Here is a 21565-nt window from a genome sequence, read left to right on the forward strand (position 1 = left end):
CCTTTGACCATGATACCCCTCTCTTATTCACCGGTAACTTTCCGTATGCACGATGATGATGTTGATGATGAGCTTGTTATGATCATTGCATTGATGCATACCCATCGATACTTGCATGTTCGTAGCACTACCTTGTGCTCAGAGATACAATGACAAATACTTGATGTCGTCATGCCTTTCTACCCCTTTTCAACCACGAGACATGAGACTCGTTCGTTAGCTACTGATTTCCCCCTTTTCAACCTAGATGCGGGTTCGATGCCTAGTCTCTTCGATAGTACTTTCTCCCTTCCTTTCCTTATTTAACCCAGAAATGGATTAGTCTGCATGAAGTAGGGTTTCCTTTAATAGTGCAGATTACGGTTTTCGTCTACGTGACCAGCAGAGCAGAGGATAGCACATGGGGAAGATGGTGGAGTGGAAAAAGATCCACATGCAGCGATGTGGCAGATAGGGCAATAGAACAAGGGTATGGTTCGAAAAGAGGTAGCATACCTGAGGGTCGGTGGGAAGTGGCTTCGCTCGTGTTCGTCATCCTCCGCACACACTATGGAAGTGAGCTTGGGGATGGAGGACATCCCGCGTGGGCGCTAGGTCTGAAAGAACGGCCTTGTCGTCAGTGCGTGACCTCGCTTGCCGATGATGAGTGCGTCAGTGTTGCACATCCTTTTTCTTCCTTAGCAGATCTGTGGCCATCGGTGAGGAGGGAGAGAGAGGCCGCCTTTTCTAGATCTAGAGAGAGGGTGATAGTGTGAGAAGCAAGTGGGCAGCCCTTAGCAAGCAAGCGCTGAAGCTCCAGCCTATATATCTTTTTTGATACTAGTACTAGAGGTGGAGTAGTGATAGAGTAGTTTATATTTTCTCTGCATACAATACCAGTTAGTGATAGAGGCGAGGGTCCCGATCTTTCGATGAGATGATAACTATCGATTTGGTGGAGACGACTTTGACGATCCGACTACAAACGTGCACGACGTTGCGCCTTAGCAATCGCTAAACCAATCTCCTGAGGTTACTGACGATGCTGGAAGCACGGTCAGCCTGACCACGAAGGTCTATTCCTGCAAGCAATCGAAGAACGAGCAAGAATATGATAAAGCAATCTAAATATTACAAATATATATGAAGTATTGATAATGGTGGAGATCCGGAAGCGGTCTTGGTCTGGTCGTTGGACACAAACGAAGTACACGAAGTTGCAATGGCTAACTTTTAACTAAACAAATCCCAAGGAAAAGCTACTAGATGGATCTACTTATATAGGAGCAAGGGGTGGCGGCCAAGGAGGTGGGAGGACGTCCCAAGGCAGCCTAAAACTAAATCTAGGTCGTACAAGGCCAATGGGCCCAAGTGGAGGTGATGTAACACCTTTGGACTTGTAGTTTGACTCGGATTCTGCTGCAGCATCAGATTGTTTCGTCCACAACTCAACGCTCCGGACGAATTTGAAGGTGATTCCAATTGGGTTGGAAAGTGCACGAAATCTAGTTTCCAACAAAAAAGAATCACCCAATTCGGAGTCCGCTTGAAAAACTTGTGTGCGTTTTGAGTCAGGTGTGTCTGTGCAGTCTGAATCTGAATCCAGAACGTGAGAGACTTGGACTCTATCTTCTCTTGGGCCAAAAGTGACGTGAGAGAACTTTTTGGACAGCAAATAAACATCTCTTTCTTCCTTATCTTCATATGTGGATTGTACAAATGTCCCATACACCTGCAATTAGACAAAACACAAAAGTGTGTGAAGTATTTTTGTTCTGGATAACATAAATAGATTATTGAATAGTTTGCACTAGAAATCACCTGACAAATATGCATATATGCAATATTTTTGGTCATATCCAAGGTAGTCATGTCCTCATCATCCTCCCCTTCTTGAAAATAAAGCCGTCCTCGGCGTTGCTTAATCTGAAATGTGGCTAACAAAAGAGACAAGGTGTACATGTTGTATATGTATATGTCATCCATTTTTACTTCCCTTGATTTTTGCATATATGACACATGAATAGATGAGTAACTTGCATAGTTCATAAAATCTAAAGCCAAAAAATTAGCACAGGAAGTAGAAGACATGAAAATATTGCAACTCAGTTTGCACATATAAGTGAAGCTCTTATTCACTTCAAAAGATTGGCAATGTTCATTATTAAACCATCCTAACTTCGATGAATAAACCTTACTTGCATCAAATTTACATGCTACAACATGCTTAAATAAGCAAACATGCCATAAGTCATTGGACACAGAATCATCATCAAGTTTAGAGGTCATATCAAAATGATTAAACATTGGTTCTTTTGCATCAACAGTTAATGCAATGGGTGCACTCAAAATTGTTGATATTTCAGTTGTTTGATCACATGACGCATTCATGACAGTAACAAGAGTCTCTAAAATAGGTGGTGTGCTCAAATCAACAGGTAACTCAACACATGATGCATTCAAGTTAACTAGGCATGCTTCATTCTCATGTGAAGTTATATCATCAAGACCTTTACTGTTACCTCGCAGAGATGTAGCTGATGTAGGTACGGACGTTGACAATGTACCATACTCTTGAGATGATATCGCGCTCACAATCCGAGGTGGGGCTGCTCTAGTAGGTGCAATAGTGGAGTAACCAACCGGCGGTGGTGAGCATGAACTGGAATAGTAGTTGTTGTAGTCACCCAATGCATCCTCCTGTATTTGTCTCTCAAAGGTACAAGCACGGACATACATACCAGTAATGCAACGAGGAATATACTGAAATCTTGCCTAAATATCATGGTTCAAACCACCAAAAAATCTATTCATTGTATCATCCTTAGATTCTTCTATGTCACAATGATGCATATAAGATTTGAACTCTTGGTAGTAAGCATGAACAGTGTTACTGCCTTGTTTTAATTGCTCCAATTTGCGATGCAATTCACGACGATAGTAAGGAGGAAAAAATTGTTGTCTCATTACAGCTTTCAAAACTTTCCAAGTTGTGGGTTGGTTATCAATGTTTTTCTTACAATGTACACTCCACCAAACAGAAGCAAAACCAGTAAATGCTCTAATGGTAGCTCGTACTCTCTCAAGTTCAGAAAAATCATGGTGACTAAAAACTTGTTCTACTTCAAGCTCCCAAGCTAGATAAATAGCAGGATTAAATCTACCCTCAAATGATGGTAAAGAGATAACCTGACCATATGCTTGTGTGTGTTGTCCCAACTCTCGTGATGGTGAAGATGTGTCCGTCATCCAAGAACTTCTATCTCTGGAACCTGTCATGATTAGTAGAAACAAGAACCAAAATTCGAGAATAATGTTCCTATGAACTACTAGGATGTGGTTATAAAGTGCTCACAGTAAAGCAAATATCAATATCTTACAAGTTCTTACCATGTGGCAGGTGGTGACAGGCAACCAGCGGTGTCAAATAACTCCAAAGATTGTGTAAAACGATTGCCAGAGGAACGTACGTATACACGGTGTAGAAATATGTGGAGCTGGGTTGGCTATATATGGTAGCAAAAGATTAGCAATAATCAATTCAAAGATGCAATGTTGAATAAACGCTCAACGACGGTACTGTGCTGGTCCTAGGCTAGACCGTACTAGAGACGCGAGCCTAGAACACTAATGAGGTCACGGCGTAGCACAACTAGCATCAATGAAGGATACTAAGTAGCTCTTGACAGCAAGATATAAGTGAAGATCACAACGGCAGTGAAGATAATGATGAAAAACAACTGCCAAGCAGGATATACAACAACTCTCTCTCCAACTTTTCTCTTGAAAAGTTTGAGTCAATTTTCTGATAAATTCTTTCAAAGAATGCTACTAACTCAAGCTTTCCAATGCAAAAAGAATCACTCAATTCCGAGTTGATATGAGGAGTCAAAGAATTCTAAAACTGGCCTGAAAAATTGGAACAACCTGTGTTCATGAACTTCGGAGGGCAAAAAGACCTATTTAGAAGACGATTTTGAGGTATCAAATATTGAACAAGCTTCTGCAACTATTTAGATGGGGCTCATCGCTAGCTTCAATTTGAATACTCACGGAGCAAAAACGGACTTCGTATGAGGAAAATACACCTGTTTTACTGAACAGTGCGCAAAACAGATTCCAATCCGAATTCAGGTACGAGATTGATTCTAGATAGATCCAATTTTTTTTCTTCTCTCTTTTTTTTCACGCCTTTTTTTTCTTTTTCTTCTCCCTCTTTTTCTTTTTTTTTCTTTCCTTTTTTCTCTCTCTTTTTTTTATCTTCTTTTTCTCCCTCTTTCCAAGACAAACTAGATAAGATGCAGATTCGATCAGGCGAAGATGTGAGTGACCTCAACTATGATTATGACAATAAACAGTGCGTAACACATGGTGGAAATTGGTGGATGGGATGGTGGACAGCGGATGGGATAATGATGCAGCGGCTGCGTGACTAATGTGAACAGAACTCGAAACTCTAAAGGAACTAGACACTAAGATCAGCAACTCGACACAACGATGCAACCGATAATTCAACTATGCAAGCAATGAAAAGAAAATTGCAAAGGCTCAGACTGGCTTGGACCAAGGATGAATAGATCTAACTCTTTTTTGTGGCTTTTTCTTGGACAATAGGTAAAAAAATAAATCTAATCTAGGAAAACTGGAAATTCTCACCGAGCAACCTGAAAATTGATACCACTTGATAGAGGCGAGGGTCCCGATCTTTCGATGAGATGATAACTATCGATTTGGTGGAGACGACTTTGACGATCCGACTACAGACGTGCACGACGTTGAGCCTTAGCAATCGCTAAACCAATCTCCTGAGGTTACTGACGATGCTGGAAGCACGGTCAGCCTGACCACGAAGGTCTATTCCTGCAAGCAATCGAAGAACGAGCAAGAATATGATAAAGCAATCTAAATATTACAAATATATATGAAGTATTGATAATGGTGGGGATCCGGAAGCGGTCTTGGTCTGGTCGTTGGACACAAACGAAGTACACGAAGTTGCAATGGCTAACTTTTAACTAAACAAATCCCAAGGAAAAGCTACTAGATGGATCTACTTATATAGGAGCAAGGGGTGGCGGCCAAGGAGGTGGGAGGACGTCCCAAGGCAGCCTAAAACTAAATCTAGGTCGTACAAGGCCAATGGGCCCAAGTGGAGGTGATGTAACACCTTTGGACTTGTAGTTTGACTCGGATTCTGCTGCAGCATTAGATTGTTTTGTCCACAACTCAACGCTCCGGACGAATTTGAAGGTGATTCCAATTGGGTTGGAAAGTGCACGAAATCTAGTTTCCAACAAAAAAAGAGTCACCCAATTCGGAGTCCGTATGAAAAACTTGTGTGCGTTTTGAGACAGGTATGTCTGTGCAGTCCGAATCTGAATCCAGAACGTGAGAGACTTGGACTCTATCTTCTCTTGGGCCAAAAGTGACGTGAGAGAACTTTTTGGACAGCAAATAAACATCTCTTTCTTCCTTATCTTCATATGTGGATTGTACAAATGTCCCATACACCTGCAATTAGACAAAACATAAAAGTGTGTGAAGTATTTTTGTTCTGGATAACATAAATAGATTATTGAATAGTTTGCACTAGAAATCACCTGACAAATATGCATATATGCAATATTTTTGGTCATATCCAAGGTAGTCATGTCCTCATCAGTTAGTCGTGCTTCAAAATGGAACGGCATGCCATTAAAAAATAAAGTCGAGAAATAGTGCGGCACCTCGGGCCAACGCGGCCAGATCGCATTTTGCACGCGAAATGACACACCATGTTTCTTGACATGTGGTCCCGTTCCAAGATGTCGGTGAGACGATGGCAAGTCGTTTTGTATAATTTCCGAACGGACGTCTATGTAGGGCGGGGTGCCTCTTCCTGTACCATGGCAAGCATCCACCACCTCTTCACCTTTCCCTCTCAATTTGGAACTACTATCGCACGCTCTTCCTCCCTCCACCATTTTCCTTCACCCTTCCTTCTGCCATTGTTTGGTCGTCTTCTCCATGGAGGGAATAGGCCGGAAACGACCATGTTATTCTTGCCCCAATCTGAAAGTTGACATGGTGGAGGAACCCATTGATCGGTGCGACTTCATCACCTCGGCTAGCATGGCATGTTCGTTCAAGACCCACTCTCCCCACAACCCCCAGACAAACTCTCTCTCTTTCTCTCTCTCTCTCTCTCTCTCTCTCTCTCTCTCTCTCGTTCCCTCTATCCACCCGCATGTCCGGAGCCATGTCGCCGGCCTCCGCCTAAATCCATGCTTAGAGCTCCTCCTCTCCCCCTAGAGCCACTTCAGGACATCACCGACATAACCGCGGGTCCGTCTCGTGCTCCATTTCCTCTCCCCAAGGCTACCACGTCTGGCGCCCTCCTTGACCTAGACGTCACCGGCCCATGCGGTTAGGCGGAGCCGAAGCGAGACGCTCCCATGAGCATGCCCATGCCTCAGGCGCCTCAAATGGTAGCCTACATCTCTGGCAATCACCAACGGAGCTGCTCTCCTCGCGGTCGAGGCGTGTGCGAGAGGTTGAAGACGACCTGCCGCCTGGGGCCCATGCGACAGTGACCCAGTGGGCGGGCCCGTCCGTTTAAGTGGAAACGGCTTCAGCCTGATCCGCTTGTCCTGCGTGAACGCGTACTTCGGGGAAGCCGCCTTCGGTGTCACCCCCTTCGCCCGCGTGGCTGAGCTGCTCGGCCGGCCCAGTACACTCTAGCGCTAAGTTCCGCCCAATGCGCACTGCCACCGCCTAGATCCAGCCCATTTGGTAAACCTTTTCTTTTGCTTTATTTTTGTAAATTTGTAAAATCTCCCAAATATTCAAATGAACTCCAAATTTGGTGATTCAAATTCCTAGTGGCCTCTAAATTCCTAATCTACGTCATGGTGCATTATCACTTGTTTCTAGAACACTTTGTTTCACACATATTTAGTAAATCATATTTTCTTATTTCTGTGCTGAACGTTGGAAATTCACAGAGAGCCCATTTTAGGTCCAAATGCCATGATTCAAATTCCCAGTGACTCTGTAATTCAAGACTTATTTAATGACCCATAGTGATCATTTTTACTGCACTAGGTTTTCATTGGATCTATTAAATAGGTCATTTATCCTCCACTTCAAAAATCTGTAGGATATTCATTTGGACTCCAAATCCAATGAATACAATTTATAAATGTTTCTAAAATCATGCCTTGTTTCATGAGTGTGTTTGCTCATTTTACAAAAAGACGTTTCTGTAGACTCCTTGCAAATCCATTAAATTCCTTGATTCTATCATATTGAAATGTTCAAAAATATCTATTGATCCAAATCCAATGAAACCACTCTAGTTATTTTTCATATAACTAGACATATACTAGAAAATTCAAATCTGTATTTTTAGAGCACTCTTATTTCTCTGCCTTGTTGTGTTGGTTATTGTGATTTCTTTCGATGATAATTGACGGAATAGAAGAAGTGCTTGGGATGGACCAGAAGAGTTGAAGACTTTGCTGAGCCAGGCAAGCAGCCCTTTGACCATGATACCCCTCTCTTATTCACCGGTAAATTTCTGTATGCACGATGATGATGTTGATGATGAGCTTGTTATGATCATTGCATTGATGCATACCCATCGATACTTGCATGTTCATAGCACTACCTTGTGCTCAGAGATACAATGACAAATACTTGATGTTGACACATGATGTTGCATCTATGCCATGATCATCTCTTGGTTACAATCTTTAGAAAACACCATCGAGTGCCCGTAATGCCCATGGGTGATGTTGGAACTAGGTCACCGCTTGATGAAGAAGTGGTCTACCAAAGCAAGTGATTGTGTGTGTTTTCAAAATAGATTACATTTAAGGTGTGTAAACCGTCACAACCAAACAAGTACAACCACACTGCCCCTTATGGGATGGGGCATCATTGATACCTAGTTTGTGCTAGCATGGGTGCCTGCATTACTAGTGACGGGAGTGGTGTGGTCACTCTCGGGATGGGTCGTGCTTGGATAGGCAGTTTTGACTGTTTTACAGGGCACCGGACACATCATTGGTAACCCCATGCATGTGCTATGCGTTGAACATGGGAGCGCAGCTCTGATATGTCCATTTTGCATGATGCTTTTATATCGATATTTATTGCATTATGGGCTGTTATTACACATTATGTCACAATACTTATGCCTATTCTCTCTTATTTTACAAGGTTTACATGAAGAGGGAGAATGCCGGCAGCTGGAATCCTGGGCTGGAAAAGGAGCTAATATTAGAGACCTATTCTACAGAACTCCAAAAGTCCTGAAACTCTATGAAAGTCATTTTTGGATTTAATAAAAAATACTGAGCAGAAGAAATACCAGAGTGGGACCACCCACCGTCCACGAGGGTGGCGCCCTACCCCCTGGGAGTGCCCCCTGCCTCGTGGGCCACCTAGCAGCCTTCCGGTGACCATCTTCTGCTATATGAAGTATTTTACCCTAGAAAAAATTAGAAGGAAGCTTTTGGGACGAAACACCGCCGCCACGAGGCGGAACCTTGGCGGAACCAATCTAGGGCTCCGGCGGAGCTGTTTTGCCGGGGAAACATCCCTCCGGGTGGGGGAAATCATCACCATCGTCATCACCATCGATCCTCTCATCAGGAGGGGGTCAATCTCCATCAACATCTTCACCAGCACCATCTTCTCTGAAACCCTAGTTCATCTCTTGTACCCAATCTTTGTCCCAAAACCTTAGATTGGTACATGTGGGTTGCTAGTAGTGTTGATTACTCCGTGTAGTTGATGCTAGTTGGTTTATTCGGTGGAAGATCATATGTTTAGATCCTTAGTGCATATTAATACCCCTCTGATTATGAACATGATTATGATCTATGAGTAGTTACATTTGTTACTGAGGAGATGGGAGAAGTCTTGCTATAAGTAGTCATGTGAATTTCGTATTCGTTCGATATTTTGATGAGATGTATGTTGTCTCTCCTCCAGTGGTGTTATGTGAACATCGACTACATGACACTTCACCATTGTTTGGGCCTAGAGGAAGGCATTGGGAAGTAATAAGTAGATGATGGCTTGCTAGAGTGACAGAAGCTTAAACCCTAGTTTATGCGTTGCTTCGTAAGGGCTGATTTGGATCCATATGTTTCATGCTATGGTTAGGTTTAACTTAATACTTATTTTATAGTTGCTGATGCTTGCAATAGGGGTTAATCATAAGTGGGATGCTTGTCTAAGAAATTTTAGTACCCAAGCACCGGTCCACCCACATATCAATTTATCAAAGTAACGTACACGAATCATATGAGCATGATGAAAACTAGCTTGACGATAATTCCCATGAGTACTCGGGAGCGTTTTCCTTCATATAAGAATTTATCTAGACTTTTCCTTTGCTACAAAAAGGATTGGGACACCTTGCTGCACCTTATTTACTTTCATTACTTGTTACCCGTTACGAATTACCTTATCACAAAACTATCTGTTACCGATAATTTCAGTGCTTGTAGAGAATATCTTACTAAAAACCGCTTGTCATTTCCTTCTGCTCCTCGTTGGGTTCGACACTCTTACTTATCGAAAGGAGTAGGATAGATACCCTACACTTATGGGTCATGAAGACTCTTTTCTAGCGCCTTTGCCGGGGACTGAAGCGCCTATGGTAACTGGAACTTGGTAAGGAAAAATTTATATAGTGTGCTGAAATTTACTGTCACTTGTTACTATGGAAAATAATCCTTTAAGGGGCTTGTTTGGGGGTATCTTCACCCCGACCAGTAGAGAAAAGAGTTGCTCCTCAACCTACTGAACCTACTGAAAATGTTTACTTTGAAATTCCTTCGGGTATGATAGAGAAACTGCTAGCTAATCCTTTTACAGGAGATGGAACATTGCATCCCGATTTGCACCTAATCTATGTGGATGAAGTTTGTGGATTATTTAAGCTTGCAGGTATGCCCGATGATGTTGTCAAAAAGAAGGTCTTCCCTTTATCTTTGAAGGGAGAGGCATTGACATGGTTTAGGCTATGTGATAATATGGGATCATGGAACTACAAACGATTGAAATTGGAATTTCATCAGAAGTTTTATCCTATGCATCTTGTTCATCGTGATCGTAATTATATATATAATGTTTGGCCTCGCGAAGGAGAAAGCATCGCTCAAGCTTGGGGGAGGCTTAAGTCAATGTTATATTCATGCCCCAATCATGAGCTCTTAAGAGAAATGATTATTCAAATTTTTATGCTCGGCTTTCTCTCAACAATCACTCAATGCTCGATACTTCTTGTGCTGGTTTCTTTATGATGAAGACTATTGAATTCAGATGGGATTTATTGCAAAGAATTAAATGCAACTCTGAAGATTGGGATGTCGACGAGGGTAAGGAGTTAGGTATGACACCTAAGTTTGATTGTGTTAAATCTTTTATGGATACCGATGCTTTTCGTGAATTTAGCACTAAATACAGACTTGACTCTGAGATCATAGCTTCTTTCTGTGAATCATTTGCTACTCATGTTGACCTCCCTAAGGAGAAGTGGTTTAAATATAATCCTCCCACTAAAGTAAAAGTAGTTGCACCTATTAAAGTTGAAGAAAAGACTATCACTTATAATGATGCTATTGTTCTTACTACCTATATTGAGAAACCACCTTTCCCTGTTAGGATAAAGGATCATGCTAAAGCTTCAACTGTGATTCGTAGGAGTAATACTAAAACACCTACACCACCTGAGCAAATTAAAGTTGAACCTAGTATTGCTATGGTTAAAGATCTCTTGGCTGATAATATTGATGGGCATGTTATTTACTTCTGTGATGAAGCTACTAGAATTGCTAGACCCGATACTAAGAATAAACATAGACATGTTGTAGGCATGCCTGTTATTTCTGTTAAAATAGGAGATCACTGTAATCATGGCTTATGTGATATGGGTGCTAGTGCTAGTGCAATACCTCATTCCTAAAGAAATTATGCATGATATTGCACCTGCTGAGATAGAAGAAATAGATGTTACAATTAAGCTTGTCAATAGAGATACTATTTCACCAGTTGGGATTGTTAGAGATGTTGAAGTCTTTTGTGGGAAAGTTAAATATCCTGCGGATTTTCTTGTTCTTGGTTCCCCACAAGATAGCTTTTGTCCCATTATATTTGGTAGACCCTTCTTGAATACTGTTAATGCTAAGATTGATCGCGAAAAGGATGTTGTTACTATTGGTTTGGGGGATATGTCTCATGAGTTTAATTTTGCTAAGTTTCATAGACAACCCCATGATAAAGGATTGCCTAGTAAGGATGAAATTATTGGTCTTGCTTCTACTATTGTGCCTCCTAATGATCCTTTAGAACAATATTTGCTAGACCATGAAAATGATATGTTTATGAATGAAAGAAGGGAGATAGATGAAGTATTCTTTAAGCAGGGACCTATTTTGAAACACAACTTGCCTGTTGAAATCCTAGGGGATCCTCCACCGCCGAAGAGTGATACCGTGTTTGAGCTTAAACCATTACCTGATACTCTTAAATATGCTTATCTTGATGAAAAGAAGATATCTCCTGTTATTATTAGTGCTAACCTTTCAGAGCAGGAAGAGGAGAAATAATTGAAAACTCTGAAGAAGCACCATGCTGCTATTGGATATACTCTGATGATCTTAAGGGCATTAGTCCCACTCTATGCCAACACAAAATAAAATTGGAGAAACACGCCAAACCAGTTGTTGATCACCAACGACCGTTAAATCCGAAGATGAAAGAAGTGGTAAGAAAATAAATACTAAAGCTCCTGAAGGCAGGTATAATTTATCCCGTTGCTGATAGTCAGTGGGTAAGTCATGTCCATTGTGTCCCTAGGAAGGGAGGTATTACTGTCGTTCCTAATGACAAAGATGAATTGACCCCGCAAATAATTGTTACAGGTTACAGGATGGTAATTGATTTCCGCAAATTAAATAAAGCTACTAAAAAGGATCATTACCCTTTGCCTTTCATTGATCAAATGCTAGAAATATTATCTAAACATATGCATTTTTGCTTTCTAGATGGTTACTCTGGTTTCTCTCCAATACATGTGTCAGAATAGGATCAAGAAAAGACTACTTTTACTTGCCCTTTTGGTACTTTTGCTTATAGTCGTATGCCTTTTGGTTTATGTAATGCAGCTGCTACCTTTCAAAGATGCATGATGGCTATATTCTGTGACTTTTGTAAAAAGATTGTTGAGGTTTTCATGGATGATTTCTTTGTTTATGGATCTTCTTTTGATGGTTGCTTGAGCAACCTTGATCGAGTTTTGCCGAGATGCGAAGATACTTGTCTTGTCTTGAATTGGGAGAAGTGCCACTTTATGGTTAATGACGGTATTGTCTTGGGGCATAAAATTTCTGAAAGTGGTATTGAAATTGATAAAGCTAAAGTTGATGCTATTGAAAAGATGTCGTGTCCCAAGGACATTAAAGGTATAAGAAGTTTCCTTGGTCATGCCCGTTTTTATAGGAGGTTCATTGAGGACTTCTCTAAAATTTCTAGGCCTCTCACTAATTTATTACAAAAAGATATTCCTTTTGTCTTCGATGATGATTGTGTAGAAGCATTTGAAATACTTAAGAAAGCTTTGATTTCTACACCTATTGTTCAGCCACCTGATTGGAATTTACCCTTTGAAATTATGTGTGATGCTAGTGATTATGATGTAGGTGCTATTCTAGGACAAAGAGCTGATAGGAAACTAAATGTTATCCAATATGCTAGTAAAACTCTAGACGGTGCCTAGAGAAATTATGCTACTACTGAAAAAGAATTATTAGCAGTTGTATTTGCATGTGATAAATTCAGACCTTATATTGTTGATTCTAAAGTAACTGTTCACACTGATCATGCTGCTATTAAATATCTTATTGAAAAGAAAGATGATAAACATAGACTTATTAGATGGGTTCTCCTACTACAAGAAAGGGAGCTGAGAACCCAGTTGCAGACAATTTGTCTAGGTTAGAGAATGTTCTTGATGACCCACTACCTATTAATGATAGCTTCCCAGATGAGCAATTAGCTGTCATAAATGCTTCTCGTACTGCTCCATGGTATGCTGATTATGCTAATTACATTGTTGCTAAATTTATACCACCTAGTTTCACATACTAGCAAAAGAAAAAGTTTTTCTATGATTTAAGACATTACTTGTCGGATGACCCACACCTTTATAAAGAAGGAGTAGATGGTGTTATTAGATGTTGTGTACCTGAGCATGAACAGGAATAGATCCTACGCAAGTGTCACTCCAAGGCTTATGGAGGGCACCACGTTGGAGATAGAACTGCGCATAAGGTATTGCAATCCGGTTTTTATTGGCCTACTCTTTTCAAAGATGCCCGTAAGTTTGTCTCGTCTTGTGATTAATGTCAAAGAATTGGTAATATTAGTAGACGTCAAGAAATGCCTATGAATTATTCTCTTATTATTGAACCATTTGATGTTTGGGGATTTGATTATATGGGACCGTTCCCTTGCTCTAATGGGTATACACATATTTTAGTTGTTGTTGATTATGTTACTAAGTGGGTAGAAGCTATTCCAACTAGTAGTGCTGATCATAACACCTCTATTAAGATGCTTAAAGAAGTTATTTTTCCGAGGTTTGGAGTCCCTAGATATTTAATGATGGATGGTGGTTCACATTTTATTCATGGTGCTTTTTGTAAAATGCTTGCTATGTATGATGTTAATCATAGAATTGCATCTCCATATCACCCACAGTCTAGTGGTCAAGTAGAATTGAGTAATAGAGATCTTAAATTAATTTTGCAAAAGACAGTTAATAGATCTAGAAAGAATTTGTCCAAGAAACTTGATGATGCATTATGGGCTTATAGAACTGCATATAAAAATCCTATGGGTATGTCTCCATATAAAATGGTCTATGGAAAAGCATGTCACTTACCTCTCGAACTAGAACATAAGACATATTGGGCCATTAAAGAGCTCAATTATGATTTCAAACTTGCCGGTGAGAAGAGGTTATTTGAAATTAGCTCACTTGATGAATGGAGGACTCAAGCCTATGAGAATGCCAAATTGTTTAAAGAAAAGGTTAAAAGATGGCATGACAGAAGTATACAAAAGCGTGAGTTTAATGTAGGTGATTATGTTTTGCTATACAACTCTCGTTTAAGATTTTTTGCAGGAAAACTTCTATCTAAATGGGAAGGCCCTTACGTTATCGAGGAGGTCTATCGTTCTGGTGCCATAAATAACAACTTCGAAGGCACAAATCCGAAGGTGGTGAACGGTTAAAGAATCAAACATTATATCTCAGGTAATCCCAGAAATGTTGAAACCAATGTTATTGAAACCGTAACCCCAGAGGAATACATACGTGACACTTTTCAGAATGTTTCAGACTCTGAAAAGGAATAGGTATGTGGTACGGATAGTAAACCGACTCCAAAAGAGTTCTAATAGAATTTTTTCTCCGTTTTGGAATATTTAAGAAAATAGGAAAATAAGAAGTAGTCCGGGAAGGACACGAGGCATCCACGAGGGTGGAGGGCACGCCCTACCCCCCTGGGCGCGCCCCCTGCCTCGTGGGCACCTCGTGTTCTCTCCGGACTTCGTTTACTTGCACGATACTTCTTTTGGTTGATAAAAAATCATTATATAATCTCCCGAAGGTTTTGACAACTGTATCACGCAAATATCCTCTGTCTTTGTTTTGAGCTGTTTTTCTGACAGATCTAGATCACCATGACGTCTCCAAGCGCCCCCAAGGACAAGTTTTTCAAGAAGGACATCAACCCCTACCTCGTAGAGGTGCTGCGACACCCTCAAACCATTGAGATGCGTGAGGGGTGCTTCACATCCGCGATGTTGAGGGACCAAGGAGGACCGGAAGCTTGGAGACAAGACTCAAAGCAATGGAACAACAAGTTTTCAAGTGCCAAGGGATGGTGGAATGCAGACTCAACGCCAACCAGATGATGATCGCGGAGTTCACCAACAACCACAAGCTGGATGCCAAGAACATTGGGGAAACCATCTTCAAGCTTCATGAGAAAATCGAGCACCTCCAAGCCGAGATCTATGACCTGCAAAACCAAAACTGTGAGTATGAATATATATTCAAGAGGATGAGTTTGGCTGCAGATTTGAGGATCTCGGAGACTCGATCATCCTTGTATGATGGTGAGCTGCTACGTCTTGAGCTTGCGTTGGTTTTCCTTGAAGAGGAAAGGGTGATGCAGCATTAGTAGCGCAAGTATTTCCCTCAGTTTTTGAGAACCAAGGTATCAATCCAATAGGAGGCTCCTCAAAAGTCCCACGCACCTACACAAACAAACAAAGAACTCGCAACCAACGCAATAAAGGGGTTGTCAATCCCTTCACGCCCACTTGCGAAAGTGAGATCTGATAGAGATAGTATGATAAGATAAATATATTTTTGGTATTTTATAATATACATTGGAAAAGTAAAGATGCAAATAAAAGTAGATTGAAGGCTTATATGCTAAAAGATAGACCCAGGGGGCATAGGTTTCACTAGTGGCTTCTCTCAAGATAGCATAAGTATTATGGTGGGTGAACAAATTACTGTCGAGCAATTGATAGAAAAGCGAATAATTATGAAATTATCTAGGCATGATCATGTATATAGGCATCACGTCCATGACAAGTAGACCGACTGTTGCCTGCATCTACTACTATTACTCCACACATCGACCGCTATCCAGCATGCATCTAGAGTATTAAGTTCATAAGAACAGAGTAACGCATTAAGAAAGATGACATGATGTAGAGGGATAAAGTCGTGCAATATGATATAAACCCCATCTTTTTATCCTCAATGGCAACAATACAATACGTGCCTTGCTGCCCCTGCTGTCACTGGGAAAGGACACCGCAAGATTGAACCCAAAGCTAAACACTTCTCCCATTGCAAGAAAGATCAATCTAGTAGGCAAAACCAAACTGATAATTCGAAGAGACTTGCAAAGATAACTTAATCACACATAAAAGAATTCAAAGGAGATTCAAATATTTCTCATAGTGAAACTTGATCATAAACCCACAATTCATCGGATCTCGACAAACACACCGCAAAAAGAATTACATCGAATAGATCTCCAAGAAGATCGAGGAGAACATGGTATTGAGATCCAAAAAGAGAGAAGAAGCCATCTAGCTAATAACTATGGACCCGAAGGTCTGTGGTAAACTACTCACAACTCATCAGAGGGGCTATGGTGTTGATGTAGAAGCCCTCCATGGTCGATTCCCCCTCCGGTGGAGTGTCGACGAAGGCTCCAAGATGGGATCTTGTTGATACAGAAGGTTACGGGGGTGAAAATAGTTTTTCGTTGGCTCCCTGGATGTTCTCGGGGTACGTGGGTATATATAGGAGGAAGAAGTAGGTCGGTGGCCGCCCAAGGGGCCCATGAGATAGGGGGCGCGCCCTCCACCCTCGTGGCCGCCTCGACTGCTTCTTGACTTGCACTCCATGTCCTCTGGATCACGTTCGTTCCAAAAATCACGCTCCCGAAGGTTTCATTTCCTTTGGACTCCGTTTGATATTCCTTTTCTTCGAAATACTGAAATAGGCAAAAAAAACATCAATATGGGATGGTCCTCCGGTTAGTAGGTTAGTCCCAAAAATGATATAAATGTGTAAAGTAAAGCCCATAAACATCCAAAACGGGTAATATAATAGCATGGAACAATCAAAAATTATAGATACGTTGGAGACGTATCAAGCATCCCCAAGCTTAATTCCTTCTCGTCCTCGAGTAGGTAAATGATAAAAACAGAATTTTTGATGTGGAATGCTACCTAGCATAATTCTCAATGTAATTTTCTTTATTGTGGCATGAATGTTCAGATCCAAATGATTCAAAATAAAAGTTCATATTGACATAAGAAATAGTAATACTTCAAGCATACTAATCAAAGCAATCATGTCTTCTAAAAATAACATGGCTAAAGAAAGTTCATCCCTACAAAATCATATAGTTAGGCTATGCTTCATTTTCGTCACACAAAAATGCTCCCAAATTATACACCCCCGATGACAAGCCAAGCAATTGTTTCGTACTTAAATAATCTCAAACCTTTTGAACTTTCACACAATACATGAGCGTGAGCCATGTATATAGCACTATGGGTGGAATAGAATATGATGATGGGGATTGTGTGGAGATGACAAAAAAGGAGAAAGTCTCACATTGACGAGCATAATCAACGGGCTATGGAGATGCCCATCAATTGATGTCAACATGAGGAGTAGGGATTGCCATGCAACGGATGCACTAGAGCTATTAATGTATGAAAGCTCAACAAAAGAAACTAAGTGGGTGTGCATCCAACTTGCTTGCTCACGAAGACCTAGGGCACTTTGAGGAAGCCCATCGTAGGAATATACAAGCCAAGTTCTATAATGAAAAATTCCCACTAGTATATGAAAGTGACAACATATGAGACTCTCTATATGAAGAACATGGTGCTACTTTGAAGCACAAGTGTGGAAAAGAGATAGTAACATTTCCCCCTTTTTATTTCTTTTCTTTTCTTTTTTTTCTTTTTTGGGCCTTTCTTTTTTTTGGCCTTTTTTTCTTCTTTTTTTCTTTGGCCTTTCTTTTTTTTCTGTTTGGCCTTTCCTTTTTTTTCTGTTTTTGGGGACAATGCTCTAATAATGATGATCATCACACTTTTATTGATTTACAACTCATGAATTACAACTCAAAACTAGAACAAGATATGACTCTATATAAATGCCTCCAGCGGTGTACCAGTATGGGCAATGAATAAAGAGTGACATGTATGAAAAATTATGCAAAGTGGCCTTGCCACAAATACGATGTCAACTACATGATCATGGAATGGCAATATGACAATAGTAATGCGTGTCATGATGATAAACGGAACGGTGGAAAGTTGCATGGCAATATATCTCGGAATGGCTATGGAAATGCCATAATAGGTTGGTATGGTGGCTGTTTTGAGGAAGTATAAGGAGGTTTATGTGTGATAGAGCGTATCATATCACGGGGTTTGGATGCATCGGTGAAGTTTGCACCAACTCTCGAGGTGAGAAAGGGCAATGCACGGTACCAAAAAGGCTAGCAATGATGGAAAGGTAAAAGTGTGTATGATCCATGGACTCAACATTAGTCAAAAGAACTCATATACTTATTGCAAAAATCTACAAGTCATCAAAAACCAAGCACTACGCGCATGCTCCTAGAGGGATAGATTGGTAGGAAAAGACCATCGCTCGTCCCCGACCGCCACTCATAAGGATGCACAATCTAATAACACCTCATGTTTCAAATTTATTACACAACTTTAACCATACATGCATGCCATGGGACTTGCTAACTTTAACACAAACATTCTTCAAATTCGTAATCACCCAACTAGCATGACTTTAATATCACTACCTCCATATCTCAAAACTATTATCAAGTATCAAATTGATCATAGCATCCAATTCACTTCATATGATAGTTTTTATTATACCCAACTTGGATGCCCAACATTCCATGTTGTTCTAAAAGACTCTCAAAATAATATAAGTGAAGCATGAGAGACTAATAATTTCTACAAAATTAAGCCACCACCGTGCTCTAAAAGATATAAGTAAAGCACTAGAGCAAAAATTATCTAGCTCAAAAGATATAAGTGAAGCACATAGAGTATTCTAATAAATTCCAATCAAGTGGGCTTCTCCCAAAAGGTGTGTACAGCAAGGATGATTGTGGAAAACTAAAAAGCAAATACTAATATCATACAAGACGCTCCAAGCAAAACACATATCATGTGGCAAATAAAAATATAGCTCCAAGTAAAGTTACTGATAAACGAAGATGAAAGAGGGGATGCCTTCCGGGGGCATCCCCAAGCTTAGGCTTTTGGCTATTCTTGAATATCTTGGGGTGCCATGGGAATCCCCAAGCTTAGGCTCTTGCCACTCCTTATTCCATAGTCCATCAAATCTTTACCCAAAACTTGAAAACTTCACAACACAAAACTCAACAGGAAATCTCATAAGCTCAGCTAGTGAAAGAAAGCAAAACCACCACATAAGGTACTGTAATGAACTCATTCTTTATTTATTGGTGTTAAACCTACTGTATTACAAGTTCTCTATGGTTCATGCCACTTAATACTAGCCATAGATGCATCAAAATAAGCAAACAACACATGAAAAACAGAATCTGTTAAAAATAGAACAGTTTGTAGCAATCTGTAACCCTCGAAAACTTCTGGAACTCTAAAGCTCCTACAAAAATAGGAAGTCCTGGGCAATTTGTCTATTGATCTACAGAAAAACGAATCAATGCAAAAGCACGTTTCTGTGAATTAATAAAATTATTTTCGTGCGCGTAAAGTTTCTGTTTTTCAGCAGAATCAAATTAACTATCACCATAGGTTATCCTATAGGTTCTACTTGCCACAAACGCTAATTAAAACATAAAAACACATCTAAATAGAAGGTAGATGCAGAATTTATTACTAAACAAAAACAAAAACAAAAACACAAATAAAATTGGGTTGCCTCCCAACTAGCGCTATCTTTTAACGCCCGTAGCTAGGCATAAAAGCGAGGATAGATCTAAGTAGTGCCATAATAATAAGATAGATCTTGAAAACTCATCTCATATTCTGTATGTTCAGCAGCAAGTTTTCTTTGAGGCAAGCAAAAATAATCAAAGGGCTAAATTTGATGGGACAAAAGTCCCCAAGATCAATCACAGGAGGAATTGGTTCCTCCTTTGGCCCTTCATATTGCACAACTAATTCATCATTATAAGCATTATTTTGGCAGAATTTCGAGAGCCTATACTCAAGAGAGTATCCTAGCTCGTTATTTCGAAGAGCAAAATCATTTTTAAGTTCAAAAATTCTATTAACTAGGACATTGGTAGGAACCTTTTTTCTAATGTTTTCATTGAAAGCAACATAGTCCAAAGATTGAAAACGCCTAATTTCCTCTTGATCGAAGAGGATCGCCTCTATGGGAGGACGACCAGCGTCCACCCTATAGTGCACAAAGATTTCTTTGGCCTCTCTTATTATAAATCTAAACTCATGATCCAAGAAGATAGTAACAGCGCGCTTAACAGAAGAATGCTCAATATTAGAAAATTCTAGGAAAATTCTTTGTATGCAAGGATGCATATGCATAAATTGTCTTTCAAGTTCAACTACAAGCATATCGACATCATCCGCAAGACTACTAGTTCTATGAAGAATAGAACCACCCATAGAAGGTAAAGCACCGGCACAAGTAAAGAAATCTTGAATAACACCTTTTCCAATAATGTTACCACTACCGATTTGAAACTTTTAGTATGCAAGATAGGGGGTTCTTCAGCAAGAGCATCAGAATTTTCCATCTTATTATTATTATCCATATCGACGATAATCTCCCCAATTTCAGACATAACAGCAAACAAAAGCGAAGAAGAAGAGGAGATTGGCAAAGATAGGGCGAATAAAACGGCGAGGGTGAAGTGGGGGAGAGGAAAACGAGAGGCAAATGGCAAATAATGTAAATGCGAGGGAGATGAGTTTGTGATGCGTACTTGGTATGTCTTCACTTGAGGGAAGACCTCCCCGGCAAACGCGCCAGAAATCCTTCTTGCTACGTCTTGAGCTTTCGTTGGTTTTCCTTGAAGAGGAAAGGGTGATGCAGCAATATTAGCGTAAGTATGTCCCTCAGCTTTTGAGAACCAAGGTATCAATCCAGTAGGAGGCTCCTCAAAAATCCCACACACCTACACAAACAAACAAAGAACTCGCAACCAACGCAATAAAGCGGTTTTCAATCCCTTCACGACCACTTGCGAAAGTGAGATCTGATAGAGATAGTATGATAAGATAAATATATTTTTGGTATTTTATAATATACATTGGAAAAGTAAAGATGCAAATAAAAGTATATTGAAAGCTTATATGATAAAAGATAGACCCGGGGGCCATAGGTTTCACTAGTGGCTTCTCTCAAGATAGCATAAGTATTACGGTGGATGAACAAATTACTGTCGAGCAATTGATAGAAAAGCGAATAATTATGAGATTATCTAGGCATGATCATGTATATAGGCATCACGTCTGTGACAAGTAGACCGACTCCTGCCTGCACCTACTACTATTACTCCACACATTGACCGCTATCAAGCATGCATCTAGAGTATTAAGTTCACAAGAACAGAGTAACACATTAAGAAAGATGACATGATGTAGAGGGATAAACTCATGAAATATGATATAAACCCCATCTTTTTATCCTCAATGGCAACAATACAATACGTGCCTTGCTTCCCCTGCTGTCACTGGGAAAGGACACCGCAAGATTGAACCCAAAGCTAAGCACTTCTCCCATTGCAAGAAAGATCAATTAGTAGGCCAAACCAAACTGATAATTCGAAGAGTGATAGAGGCGGGGGTGTCCCGATCTTTCGATGAGATGATAACTATCGATTTGGTGAAGATGACTTTGACGATCCGACTACAAACGTGCACGACGTTGCGCCTTAGCAATCGCTAAACCAACTCCGAAAGGTTATTGACCACGCTGGAGCACAATCAACCT

Source organism: Triticum dicoccoides, chromosome 7B, assembly GCF_002162155.2.
Source record: "Triticum dicoccoides isolate Atlit2015 ecotype Zavitan chromosome 7B, WEW_v2.0, whole genome shotgun sequence".
Lineage (NCBI taxonomy): Eukaryota > Viridiplantae > Streptophyta > Magnoliopsida > Poales > Poaceae > Triticum > Triticum dicoccoides.